General features: G+C 36.8%; 1 protein-coding gene across 1 annotated transcript in view; it reads right to left on the bottom strand.

Moving 5' to 3' along the window:
- HNF4G (hepatocyte nuclear factor 4 gamma) overlaps nucleotides 1-12,936 on the bottom strand; it is a 140,736-nt gene that overhangs the window by 67,042 nt on the left and 60,758 nt on the right. The window contains exon 2 of the mRNA XM_008982803.5: nucleotides 817-936. The gene's annotated coding sequence lies outside the window, so the exon portion shown is untranslated. The remainder of the gene's footprint in view (nucleotides 1-816; nucleotides 937-12,936) is intronic.

The raw sequence follows: 12,936 nt of genomic DNA on the forward strand, positions 1-12,936 counted from the left end.
TAAGAAAAGAGAGAAACCACTTACCATCTTTTTTCAAAACATTGACTCTGCTACATAAGTGTGAATAAATTAAAGATGTGCATTTGCTCTGATAAAGTTTTTCTTAATACAAACTCTTCCCCATCATTAAATAAATGTCCTTTAAATACTTAAACTTTCTAATCTGAGAATATGCTTATTAATTGCCCAGTGCCAGGCTCCAAACATGTACATATAAACATTTATGATATTTTTTTTTTTTTTTTTTTTTTTTTTGAGACGGAGTTTCGCTCTTGTTACCCAGGCTGGAGTGCAATGGCGCAATCTCGGCTCACCGCAACCTCCGCCCCCTGGGTTCAGGCAATTCTCCTGCCTCAGCCTCCTGAGTAGCTGGGATTACAGGCACGCGCCACCATGCCCAGCTAATTTTTTGTAATTTTTAGTAGAGACGGGGTTTCACCATGTTGACCAGGATGGTCTCGATCTCTTGACCTCGTGATCCACCCGCCTCGGCCTCCCAAAGTGCTGGGATTACAGGCTTGAGCCACCACGCCCGGCCTACATTTATGATATTTTATAAGCAACAGATCAGAAATAAAAACCAATGACAAAAGACATAGTTATAATATAGGCAAGGAAAATCATATTTGCAATAAAAGATAGGAAGGAAAGGATTCCATAAGAAGGTTGTGGTCAGTGTGCACTTTGAGACCTTTCAGTATATATGACCCTAGAAAGCACAAGCAAGTCAAACAAGAAGAAAAGAGATCTTTACAAGGTGTCCACGTAATAAATAATTTACAAAGCAATTTAGCAGCCTCAGCAGGCACCACTTACAAGACTGTGGTAGGGAACGGAGTCTGTATTTGTAGAGAAGAGTAGAATCAATACAAGGAGTAAGCTGTCAGTTTTTTCTATAGTGTCAATATCTCAGACTGGCTGCTTTCACTGGTGCTCCTGTGGAAACAATTTCCAAAAGTATACTATTGAGTGACATGCTGCATGGATTAAATGATTTGCTTTAATCCCCTAACTGCATGTTGAAAGACCAATAGCCCAAAAGGAATACTAGAGAGCCTGAGGACAAAGCAACCTGTAATAACATGTGATTTTGGAATGGTTTATACCTAAGAAAACGCTAATGCCACAGGAAGTTCCACACAAAACAAGTCAACATGAAGTAACAATCATGTCATGATAGACTTAGAGTATCTGGCTACCAGGAGGATCATTCACAACATGGAGAGATCTGACTAAATAGATTTATTGGTCAAATTTTTCATTTGTAAGTCATCAGATAAAATGATAATTTCACCTTGAAAGAGCAATGAGCAACCTAAACTCCCTTTTAGTTTGTATCTGTGTGTATGTCTCATGTACAATTTTTTGAAGTGTCTTATAAAACTCAACCATGGTCTTAGCACTAAATAATTTGATAGTTTAAATCCTTATTAAGTCAGAAAGTTATAAAATTCAATAGAATGTAAGAATAAAGCAGTAGGCAGATTCAGGGACAAGTATAACAGGAAAACACTCCATCTGAGCCATGGAGGTAGGTCAAAACAGTTGGCTCTTCAACACCATTGCTATGTGACTTCAGTCTTTTAAATGAGAAGATGGAGTTCAATTTATGGCTAGTCTCTTCCAGCACTAAAAATTCTATTATTATAAACATCAGTTACTGTTTAGTATTAGAGCAGATCGATAATTTGTGAGCTATTGACATGTGTAGGAATATTTGCCCTTAAATTGAAAGGCACTAAACCATGAGATAAATAAACAAGATGCGAACTTAAAAGTAAGTTTCCTTTCCAGCACAGATTCTGCCATTTAGAAGCACTCACGTAAAATTTGGAAGGTGAAAGAAAGGCAGGAGCTTTACCATTCCTCCAGTAACTGCAGGTGGATAAATACGTAGGCTCCACCAAATGTGAGATTCTATTGTAGCTTCTGAGTTATTTTTCTGGAATTCAGCCACCTCCCTATTGCAGGTCATTTCTTTAATCAGTGCTCTGGATCTCCTTGACTCGCCAAAGAGAGTGGGGAGCCTGTAAGTTAACAGCGGTCTTTTTCTGAATTCTGTTTCTCCAGGTCTTCCATTAGTTTTCTGAGCATTTTGTTCCTGAAATTAAATCCCTCCTACTTCAAACTCCTAAAGTGTTTTCTGCTTTTCTCACCAAACCAAGGATGAAACAGTGCCTTTTAAAAACCTTTTAACAGACAGGAAATATCACACCCCTATATTTCATTTTTTAAATTTGAGGAAATAGAATGAGAAATACTATCAAAGACACTGAGATAAAGGCTATTAAGAATGGCCAATGCATACTGTCCCCATGTAAATTGCAGTTTCCTCGTCTGTAAAATGAAGAATTTGCTATTTAATCCTTAAAGTCCCTAATGCTTTAAAGTCCTAAGTAAGGTTGTATGATTCTAGACGTATTGTTCAAAATGTTCAATGAGGCCGGGTGCGGTGGCTCACACCTGTAATCCCAGCATTTTGGGAGGCTGAGGTGGGTGGGTCACGTGAGGTCAGAAGTTTAAGACCAGCCTGTCCAACACGGTGAAACCCCATCTCTACTAAAAATACAAAAAAGGAAAAAAATTAGCCAGGCATGGTGGGGCATGCTTGTAGTCCCAGCTACTTGGGAGGTTGATGTAGGAGAATTGCTTTAACCCAGGAGACGAAGGTGACAGTGAGCCAAGATCATGCCACTGCACTCCAGCCTGGGCAGCAGAGTGAGACTCCATCTCAAAAAAAAAAAGAAAAAGAAAAAGAAAAAAGAGTCCAATGGCAAATTTTGCCAAATTACATTTAACAACAGCAATTTATAAACTTTCTAATAAGTGGCCTTTGGTTCTAGAGTCTAAAGATATAAGGAGAAATGTAAAACATGGTTTCTACCCTCAAGGAGTGATATGGTTTGGCTGTGTCCCCACCCAAATCTCATCTTGAATTGTAGTTTTCATAATCCCCACATGCCGTGGGAGGGATCCAGTGGGAGGCAACTGAATCACAGGGAATGGTTACCCTCATGCTGCTCTTGTGATGTGAGTAAGTTCTCAGAAGATCTGATGGTTTCATAAAGGGCTTTTCCTCTTTTGCTTGGCACTTCTTGCTGATGACAAGTGAAGAAGGACATGTTTGCTTTCCCTTCCACCATATGTGTGAGCTCCCTGAGGTCTCTCCAGCCCTGCGGAACTGTGAGTTAAATCTCTTTCTTTTACAAATTTTTCAGTCTCAGGTATGTCCTTATAGCAGCATTAGAATGGACTAACAGAAGGAGTCACTCTTTATGGAGAGAAATATTAACAATCTTAATTAACATGAGCAAGAGAGAAAAAAAGTTATTCTAATTCTTGTCAGTCCTGAAATTGAGAGGAACAATTTATAATTGAAACAGGGCCTAAGCTGGACTTTAAAGAATAGGTAAATTTTGATTGGTGGGCAAAAGAAAAGAAGACTTTTGGGTTGAAGAAAGGCAAATAATTAATGTGTGAAAGGATGTGTGAGAAGTGTGATTACACAGCAAGAGTGGGACTGTTTTATGGGGGGTTTAGAGAGAACTTGACAGAAAATTAAAGTTTTCATGTTTTACATGAATGATTGGAAGCCATATCAAATTTGTTGAGCAGGTAAGTGATATTATGTGTACAAACCAAATGACAAATATAAAAGATCAAATATGTATCTATCCTGAAAGTCTTAAACATGGCAGCTTCTAGAGCCAATGGCATGTTAAACTTAAAAAAAAATAACAAAATAAAAGAATCACTGATTCACACATACAAATACACGTAAAAGAAAATCTTGTCTGCAAGTTGGTAAAAGAAGCCTATCCCAAGGTAAATATTGTTATAATGTCATAGTGAAACACTATATTGTTATAGTGGAACAACAGATTGTCAAAATGAGTTTTAAAGCATTTGTATCATTCAGAAATGAGTAAACAACTGAGTTTTTAATCTTTAACTTTTTTACATTGTTGAAGTAAGTGGGATTTTAACATTACCCAGTTTTGTTTGTTTGTTTGTTTGTTTTTTAGACAGGGTCTCGCTCTGTTGCACATGCTGGAGTGCATGTGGTAAAGTCATGGCTCACTGCTGCCTCGATCTCCCAAACTCAAGTGATCCTCCTGCCTCAGCTTCCCACATTGCTGAGACCACAAGCACATGCCACCACACTCAGCTAATTTTTTATTTTTTTATTTTTTGTAGAGACGGTGTTGCACCGGTGATCTCAAACTCCTGGGCTCAAGAGATGCCAAAGTGGCCCAACCTCTCAAAGTGCTGAGATTACAGGCATGAGCCACCATGCCCAGCTACCCAGTTTTTAAATTCACTTTTGAAAAGTGAAATTCCAAAATCAACTTTAAACTTCTAAGCATAGAAAATTTTTGTTTGTTTTTTGCTTAAATTTGGTCAGTTTCCATCTACAAAGGTACAGATAAACTGAAATTGATTTCTATAAACAAACTATAGTAATTATCACTAACTTAACTTAAGGATGAAATACTGTTAGTCAAGGAATATTGTTTATAGGTATCTTGTTTCCATCCTAAGGGCTTAGCTTATTACTTTGCACAAAACAGAGATTCAACATGTATATGATTAATGAAGGAAAAAAAGATGGTAAAATCAGGTTACTCAAATCTGGTTATTAAAATACAAAAAAAAGGTACTGTTAAGGTTCAAGCAGAAAGCATGTTGAGGTCTCCATAAGAGGAACAATAAAGACTTATACTTTAAGACATGCAGAAAAATTAAGGGAAAATAATTTGGCCAAGGCTGATCATAGGGACAGTGTCCATAGGAAAGACAATGAGTTTCATTTGTAAGGTTAAGGACAAGAAGTCAAATTTGATGGTCAAGAAACGATAGCTAGAAATTAAGAATCAAGTTAAGGCAGGGATTGTCATTCATTCAGTCATTCATTCATCCTGAAGACTGGCATTAAGGCCTGAATAAAAATGGGTTCTATATAATCATTCAAGGTTCACATCTGATGCTTTGGATAATGGAAATGGTTGGCAACTAGATCAGACCAAGTGGAGAAACTAGTGTCTGCAGCAGCCACTATAATCTGTGTAGGTAGCATGACTTAACTCTAAAACAAGTGCTGTATCTTAAAACACACGCCCCTGTCTAATCAAAATATCTAACAAACTAGGGCAATCTGAGCCCAGAGTTCTTCAGGGTCCTTCAAGAACAGGGACAGTCAAGGCAGAAATCACTGGAAAGAAAACCAAAATTAAAAGTATAAGAAAAACATCTACAGAGATAGATTTTTTTAAGTATGTGCTACCTTGGTAGAATTGTGGTAGAACTGCAGTAATTGAGTTTCAAGAACAAAATTAATTTTTGAAAGGCAAGTTTATCTTAAATATTGATGTTTAAAATAAATAAAATAGGTATCTTTAAAACTGGATGATATAAATTTGATTGCAAGCCAGTATTAGTGATAGAAAAATATCAAAAAGTGCCGGGCTCAATGGCCTATAAGCCCAGCACTTTGGGAGGCCGAGGCGGATGGATCACGAGGTCAAGAGATAGAGACCATCCTGGTCAACATGGTGAAACCCCGTCTTTACTAAAAATACAAAAAATTAGCTGGGCATGGTGGCGCGTGTCTGTAATCCCAGCTACTCAGGAGGCTGAGGCAGGAGAATCGCCTGAACCCGGGAGGTGGAGGTGCAGTGAGCCGAGATCACACCATTGCACTCCAGCCTGGGTAACAAGAGTGAAACTCCGTCTCAAAAAAAGAAAAATATCAAAAAGTACAAAAGGTATAGAAAGAAATATATTCAATCAGCTCAAGATTTTAATTAACAGTTTCTATGATATAGGCTTAATGTGGCTACATTAAGAAGGAAAAATAGTGATCGTTGATCACTGTCTTGTGCCAATTCACATGACAGTGATCAACTTTTCAATATACAGAACTCTGATTTTTCTCTTTTGATGAGTAAAATCTCTGGAATTTGGTGTCAGAATATTTACCCTTGAAACCTAGTTCTAACATGCTGAGGTGAATAGACTTTAATAGTTTTCTTCCTTTTTGTAGAAAATGGCAAGTATTTGGTATAGGGAATTTGAGAAATGTAGAATTGTGTGCAAAAAAATAAGAACCTCTGCAATTCTACAACAATTTCCATTTTTAAATATATTTTCTTCAGAATTTAACTTGTTTATAAATTTATTAACAAATTAATATAAAGTTTGTAATATTTCTGCATATTTGACCTACAAAGTTGGCCATTTAGATATAGTTACCTTAGTTACATTCAGTACAACCACTTACAATTGGTGACTAAGAGCTTGTGCACAACATTCAGAGACATCAGGTTTACATTGGAGCTGTCTGCTTACTATGTAACTCTGGACAATTTTCTTCCTTTACAATTTAGCTTCCTCATCCATAAAATGTAATAAATATGGTTTCTACTTCATAAGGTTTTGGTGGAGTCTCAATGAAATTACATCAAAAGCACTCAGAGAGTGCCTTGCAATTCACTCATGTGTTCATTTCCTCAACAAATGTTTGCTGAGCTCATTCTATGTCCCAGTCACTGTGACAAGCATTGAGTAAACCAGGACACAGTTACTGCTTCAGTGAAGCTGATAGTCTACTGGGGAAGACAGACATTTAAAAGATACCACAAGGCGATTAAGTATAACCAGAATATATACACCATGAAGAAAAAATAGAGTTTTATGAGAACATGTAGCTGGGAACATAATGTGGTCTGAAGTGGCCCTGCAGATCAGCAAAGGCTTTCCTGAGAAAGAAACACTAAAGCTGAATCTGAAGAAGTAGCCAGACAAAGAGGATGGCCAAAAGAATTCTAGAGATGCCCTTGAGATGGGCAGAAGTTCTCGAAGGCCCTTGAGCACTGGAGTGTTTTCGCTCAGAACTCAAAAATATGTTTCCGCAATTGCAATCAGCAGTACCATTCATTTCTATATACCACTCTTTTCAATTATAATTAACCTGGGAGCATTTTTCCATTTTGCTAAACACATGATTCATAATGACTGTTTATTGCTCATCATGAAGATGTACAATACTATGCTTAGCCAGGCTTCTATTTAGTCACGTGATTTGTTTCTAACAATTTCTATTTAAAGAAATGCTGAGATAAACATTCTAATTTACTTAAAATTCTTCTTAATGACACATTGGGTCAAAAGGGAAATATATTGCCAGTTCAGTCAAATTTTCTTTTGTTAAAACAGTAAAAATTTGCATTCTGAAAAGCAGCCATCTACTTGGCTTCTCTAACTGGAATATTTCTCTCTTTCTTTCTTTCTTCCTTTCTTTTTTATTTCTTTCTTTCTCTTTCTCTCCCTTCCTTCCTTTTCCTTCCTCCTCTCTCTCTTTCCCTTTTCTTTTTTTCTTTCTTTTCTTCCTTTCTCTCCTTCCTTCCTTCCTTCCTTCTTAGACAGAGTCTTGTTTTGTTGCCAAGGCTGGAGTGCAATGGCACGATCTTGGCTCACCGCAACTTCCGCCTCCCTGGTTCAATCAATTCTCCTGCCTCAACCTCCTGAGCAGCTGGGATTACAGGCACCTGCCACCACGCCCGGCTGATTTTTGCATTTTTAGTAGAGACCGAGTTTCATCTTATTGGCCAGGCTGGTCTGAAAGTCCTGATCTTGTGATCCGCCTGCCTGGGCCTCCCAAAATGCTGGGATTACAGCAGTGTGCCACCCTGCACGACCTACTGGAATATTTATTAACTTCATTTTTGAATCTGTAATACCAATAATAATAAAGTTGTGATAATCCAGCTGAAGTATTTTATGTGAAAGCGTCCATGTATATAGCACACTGTTCTAAAAAGTCAGTTATTCTTATCAGTGCTGTTTATTATCGGTCAACATATATAAACACAGAGATAATATATCTAAGAAACTGATCCTTAAGTGTTATTATAATAAATTTTAAGAGAATATTTGATATACAGTTTTTAAAATATTATATGCATTTTATTTAAATGCATAATTTCCCTCAGTTTTAAGAGAGTGGACCTTTTGTTTACCTAAGCCCAGCATTAAATACACAATATTAAAAGGAAGAGTTGCACCAATGGTAGGTTTACGTTTTAGGGAGAAAAAAAGATGAGAAACCTGAACCATTTAGACTGTGAGTCCACTTGGTGAGATGCAGGGGGCAGTGCAACAAAAGCTGAGAAAAGAAATGGCCGCCTTGCAGACGTCATTGCAGGGAGGGGCCGAATACCACAGGGAACTTCTCTTGGTGGAATGGGTGGATTGTTCCTTTTTAACAAGAGAAAGCATCCGCTTGCTTAATGTTAATAGCCCTGCTAAAGAGAAAAGATACAGAGAAATGCAGTCTTGCCCTGGGCCAGCAAAACCACTTAAGGAATTACATTTGTAATTGAAAAGAGAAAGTGACCATCCCTTGACTAACTGATTAAGATAAAATTACCAAAAAAAAAAAAAAAAAAAAATTATGTGACTTATTTGAAATAAACGAATAAGTATTTTAATATATCAACATTTATTGTTTCTAAATATAATCCATTTTTTATTTATTTTAGAAAAATGTAATATGATATTGTCCATTTCCTCATTAACGAGCTATTGTTTTCTCATAAACAAATCATTTCAAACTTTATTTTATGATAACTGCACATGTTCAGTTCACATGTCACTAAGTTTAGAAGTTCTCAATTGTCCTTCCTAATACTCAGTTACTACTGAACACTCTGCTATTTGGTGATAAAGAGAACAAGGAGTTAGATTACAATTTTAACCAAAAAGTGAAAAGTTAACTAGGAATTACTTCAGCCAACAATAATAAAACAGTAGTGTAAATATGTTATAAACACTACCGCTGTTAGATGTAGAATTAAGATATGACTGTGTCAAATTTTGTTTTACAGGTTAAAATTTAAACATATTCTTAAGAAAAAAGCAAGCATGATGACCAGCAAGTAATATTTTAAAAATTATAAACTTGTCAGTGTTTTAGTGACAAACATCTAAAGGTGCTCAGTAAAGAATCTAAAACAAAACAAAACAAAAATCAGGCCAGGTGAGGTGGCTCAAGCCTGTAATCCCAGCATTTAGGGAGGTAGAGGCAGGCAGGTCACCTGAAGTCAGGAGTTCAAGACCAGCCTGGACAGCTTGGTGAAACCCATCACTACAAAAAATACAAAAAGTAGCCAGACATGGTGGTGTGAACCTGGAGTTGCAGCTACTTAGGAGGCTGAGGTAGGAGAATCACTTGAACCTGGTAGACAGAGATTGCAGTGAGCAGAGATTGTGCCACTGCACTCCAGCCTGGGCAACAGAGAGAGACTCCTTCCAAAAAACAAAACGGACTTTTAATTCAAACTACATCTTTTGAGATGAGATCTCATTAAAATCCTCCCAAATTTTCAGATGAGACTTAAGTTTTTCTTGGCAACTAGCTAATCTATCTGCTGCTTAATGAACTGTAAAATGTTCCTTAATCTCATTTTTATTCAGGAAGGTTTTATACTGCAAAGCCTCTAGTAGGGGACATTCTGAGGGTAGGAACAAGAGATTTTACATTTGAAGATGATCCACTTAAAATTTGATTTTCTTGAGGACATTGTCATATTGTTCTTGACAGTCATGTGCACTAGATTAAAAAAAAATCTATAACATGATTTTATTCAAGTTTATATAAAAGGCTATCTGAGCATTTCCAATAAAATTCACAAACTTTCCTTCAAGTAGATTATATTCATATTAGAGGAGGAAGACAAGCACAGGGTATGCAGTCCACAGGTTTTTGTTCGTACATTTTACATTTTTAAAATGAGTTTTCAGATGTTAAAAATTTCATTAAAAATTTAGATGCTGGCCAGGCGCGGTGGCTCAAGCCTGTAATCCCAGCACTTTGAGAGGCCCAGGCAGGTGGATCACCAGGTCAAGAGATCGAGACCATCCTGGTCAACATTGTGAAACCCCGTCTCTACTAAAAATACAAAAAATTAGCTGGGCAGAGTGGCGCGTGCCTGTAATCCCAGCTACTCGGGAGGGTGAGGCAGGAGAATTGCCTGAACCCAGGAGGCGGATGTTGCGGTGAGCCGAGATAGCGCCATTGCACTCCAGCCTGGGTAACAAGAGCAAAACTCCATCTCAAAAAAAAAAAAAAAAAAAAAATTAGATGCACAATTTGTATTGAAATAGAATTTGACCATGTTGATATTAAATTTCCCTGTGGACAGTACAGAAATCTCATTAAGGCTATGACACTCCCTCTTGATAGAATGTGTACATCCTAGAAAGTGCCCTGGGATTCCATCATTATCTTCTATTCATTGCCCTATTCTTACTTGTCAGATTTTCCCAGCTTCTGCAGGAATGACAGAAACTCATCAAGTACACAGCAACCACAACAGAATGGAAGAACAGTTAAATGTCTCAAAAATAATACTAACCTACTGTTTTCAAAATGCCAGGGAAGGAAAGTTTTCCCTGGCTGATAATCCAATTCATCTCAGGGATAGCCAGAGTTGGACCTTGAAAAACAAATGGAATTTCGACTAGTAAGAAGAGCAGATGGCTATTCCATGAAAAGTCTGAAGCATAAGGCAGTTCCAGAAGTGGAAAAGCACAAAATCTGTATGGTAATTCCCATGTCTGCCTCAAGCATAGGAATTAGGAAAAAAATAAATGGCTCATAAAATGTTAAAAGTAAGAGAATTTCATATGTAATCTAGCCCAGGGGCTTTTCAAACCTTTATGGAAGTATCTAAATAAATTCCAAGCATGCAACTAACGGATAAAAGTCAGAATTGTTTGGGAGATTAAAAAGCATTTCAAATCTATAGGACTCTGCAGAGCACTGTTTGAAAACCAGTGATCTAATTCACTGATTTTCTCTGGTGAGAAAAATGAGATCCACGCACTTTGGGATGCCACGGCAGGCGAATAACCTGAGGCCAGGACTTCAAGACCAGTCTGGCCAACATGGCTAAACTCCATCTCCACTAAAATAAAAAATATAAAAATATAAAAATGACACTTTCAACATTCAATATGTGGTGCTGCGCCATGGCTAAGCCTATATACAAACAAAATGTGTCCTGCTCCAAGAAGAGGAAATGATTTTTCCCAAATTTAGATTTAATTTTACTACAGATATTACGTACTTTTCAGTTAATCTTATTAAAATTCTGTATTATTAATTCTTGACAACTTCTAAGATTTTAAATTAATAGGCCAGGAGCGGTGGCTCACGCCTGTAATCCCAGCACTTTGGGAGGCTGAGGCGGGTGGATCACAACGTCAAGAGATCAAGACCATACTGGCCAACATGGTGAAATCCCATCTCTACTAAAAAATATACAAAAATTAGCTGGGCCTGGTGACGTGTGCCTGTAGTCCCAGCTACTCGGGAGGCTGAGACAGGAGAATTGCTTGAACCCAGGAGGCGGAGGTTGCAGTGAGCTGAGATCATGCCACTGCACTCCAGCCTGGCACCTGTCAACAGAGCGAGACTCTGCCTCAAAAAAAAAAAAATTTAGATTAATAAACCAAAAGTTACTAGATATATCACATAAATAAGCAAGATATGTAATAGACAATTTAGCATGCATTTAATAAGAATTATATTGTTTTCAGATTGTATGAGAGAATTAAAAAAGAACTCTTATCTAAACACCAAATAAATAAATAGAACTTAAGGACTTTTTTCCTGTTAGATAAATCATAGACTTTTGTAATATGCTTTTGCTGTTTTGGTAATATAGTATATCCTAATCAATTAAAAATATCGTGATTTGAGACCACTTTTCTCAAATTGATGCAAATAAACTTAAAAAACGTTGATGTGATGGATAATCTTCTGGAAATATATTATTTATTACTACTATAGAAGGTAAAGAAATTTCCCTTTTTTGCCATACTTTTCAACATGTAAAATCCTCCTTCACCTCTGTGGTAGTTTAACAAATGCAGAACATTTTTCTTATTCCCCCTTGTTACCCAGTTTCTAATTTTAAGAAATGTTTTTTCAACAAATATGTAGGCATACACAGCATAGCTATTTCTTTATTTAAGAGACACACACACCAAAAAAACATGCAAATCAAATGACAGAATCTTGTTGATGACATAGCCCTGATATTAATTTCTACACTTGCTTTATCTCTGAATATTTACTATGTCCTGAACAAGTGTATGGCTCTAAAGACAGTCTCCTTAGTTCAAATCTGGCCTCTGCCAAATAATCTACACAAAGATTGCTGAAAATCAGTTCTCTCCTACATATGATTCACTTGATTCCATACAACCTGTATTTGAAAATCATATTATCTGCAAAATATGCAAGAAATAAAAGGTTTGATTGGTACCATATGCAGGCCATTTTTTAGGTGCATGAATCCACTAACTGTTCAAGGGCAATTGTTTTTATTCCTTTAGATAAATGAATCCTTTGCCTCCATTCATGAGCAAAGCTAAGGAATATGTAATCTAAGAGGCCAATCTATCTCTTAACAAGGGTGGTAGCTTGGTCAGAGATGATTTGGGAGAGTTCCCTTGGAAATAATATTGTCCTTAACAAATAATAAGGGCCAATTCTTTGCTACACATTTTTCAAGCCCTTTCATATACCTTTACAACTATGAGCTGCTATCTCCAATTTTATACATGAGCAAACTAAGACAAAAATGTACACTAAATTGAGCAAGAATACATATTGCTTGACAAAGCCAAGATTCAAAGCCTAAATTTATCTAGGATCAGTATGCATTCTCACTTCATGTTATACTTTGGGACTGTAGAGTCTTAACAAACCACTTTCATTAATTTTCGAGATGGAATCACAAGCTCCTGTGCTATGAATTTCAATGTCTTCAGTAAAGAAAAAAAATATTTGAAAATCTGTACAAAAACCTGGATTTTAGAATACATAAAACAAAAGGTTTTAGGACTTTCGAATGCCTGTGGAAGTAT

The sequence above is a fragment of the Callithrix jacchus genome, chromosome 16 (genome assembly GCF_049354715.1).
Source record: "Callithrix jacchus isolate 240 chromosome 16, calJac240_pri, whole genome shotgun sequence".
Classification (NCBI taxonomy): Eukaryota; Metazoa; Chordata; class Mammalia; order Primates; family Cebidae; genus Callithrix; species Callithrix jacchus.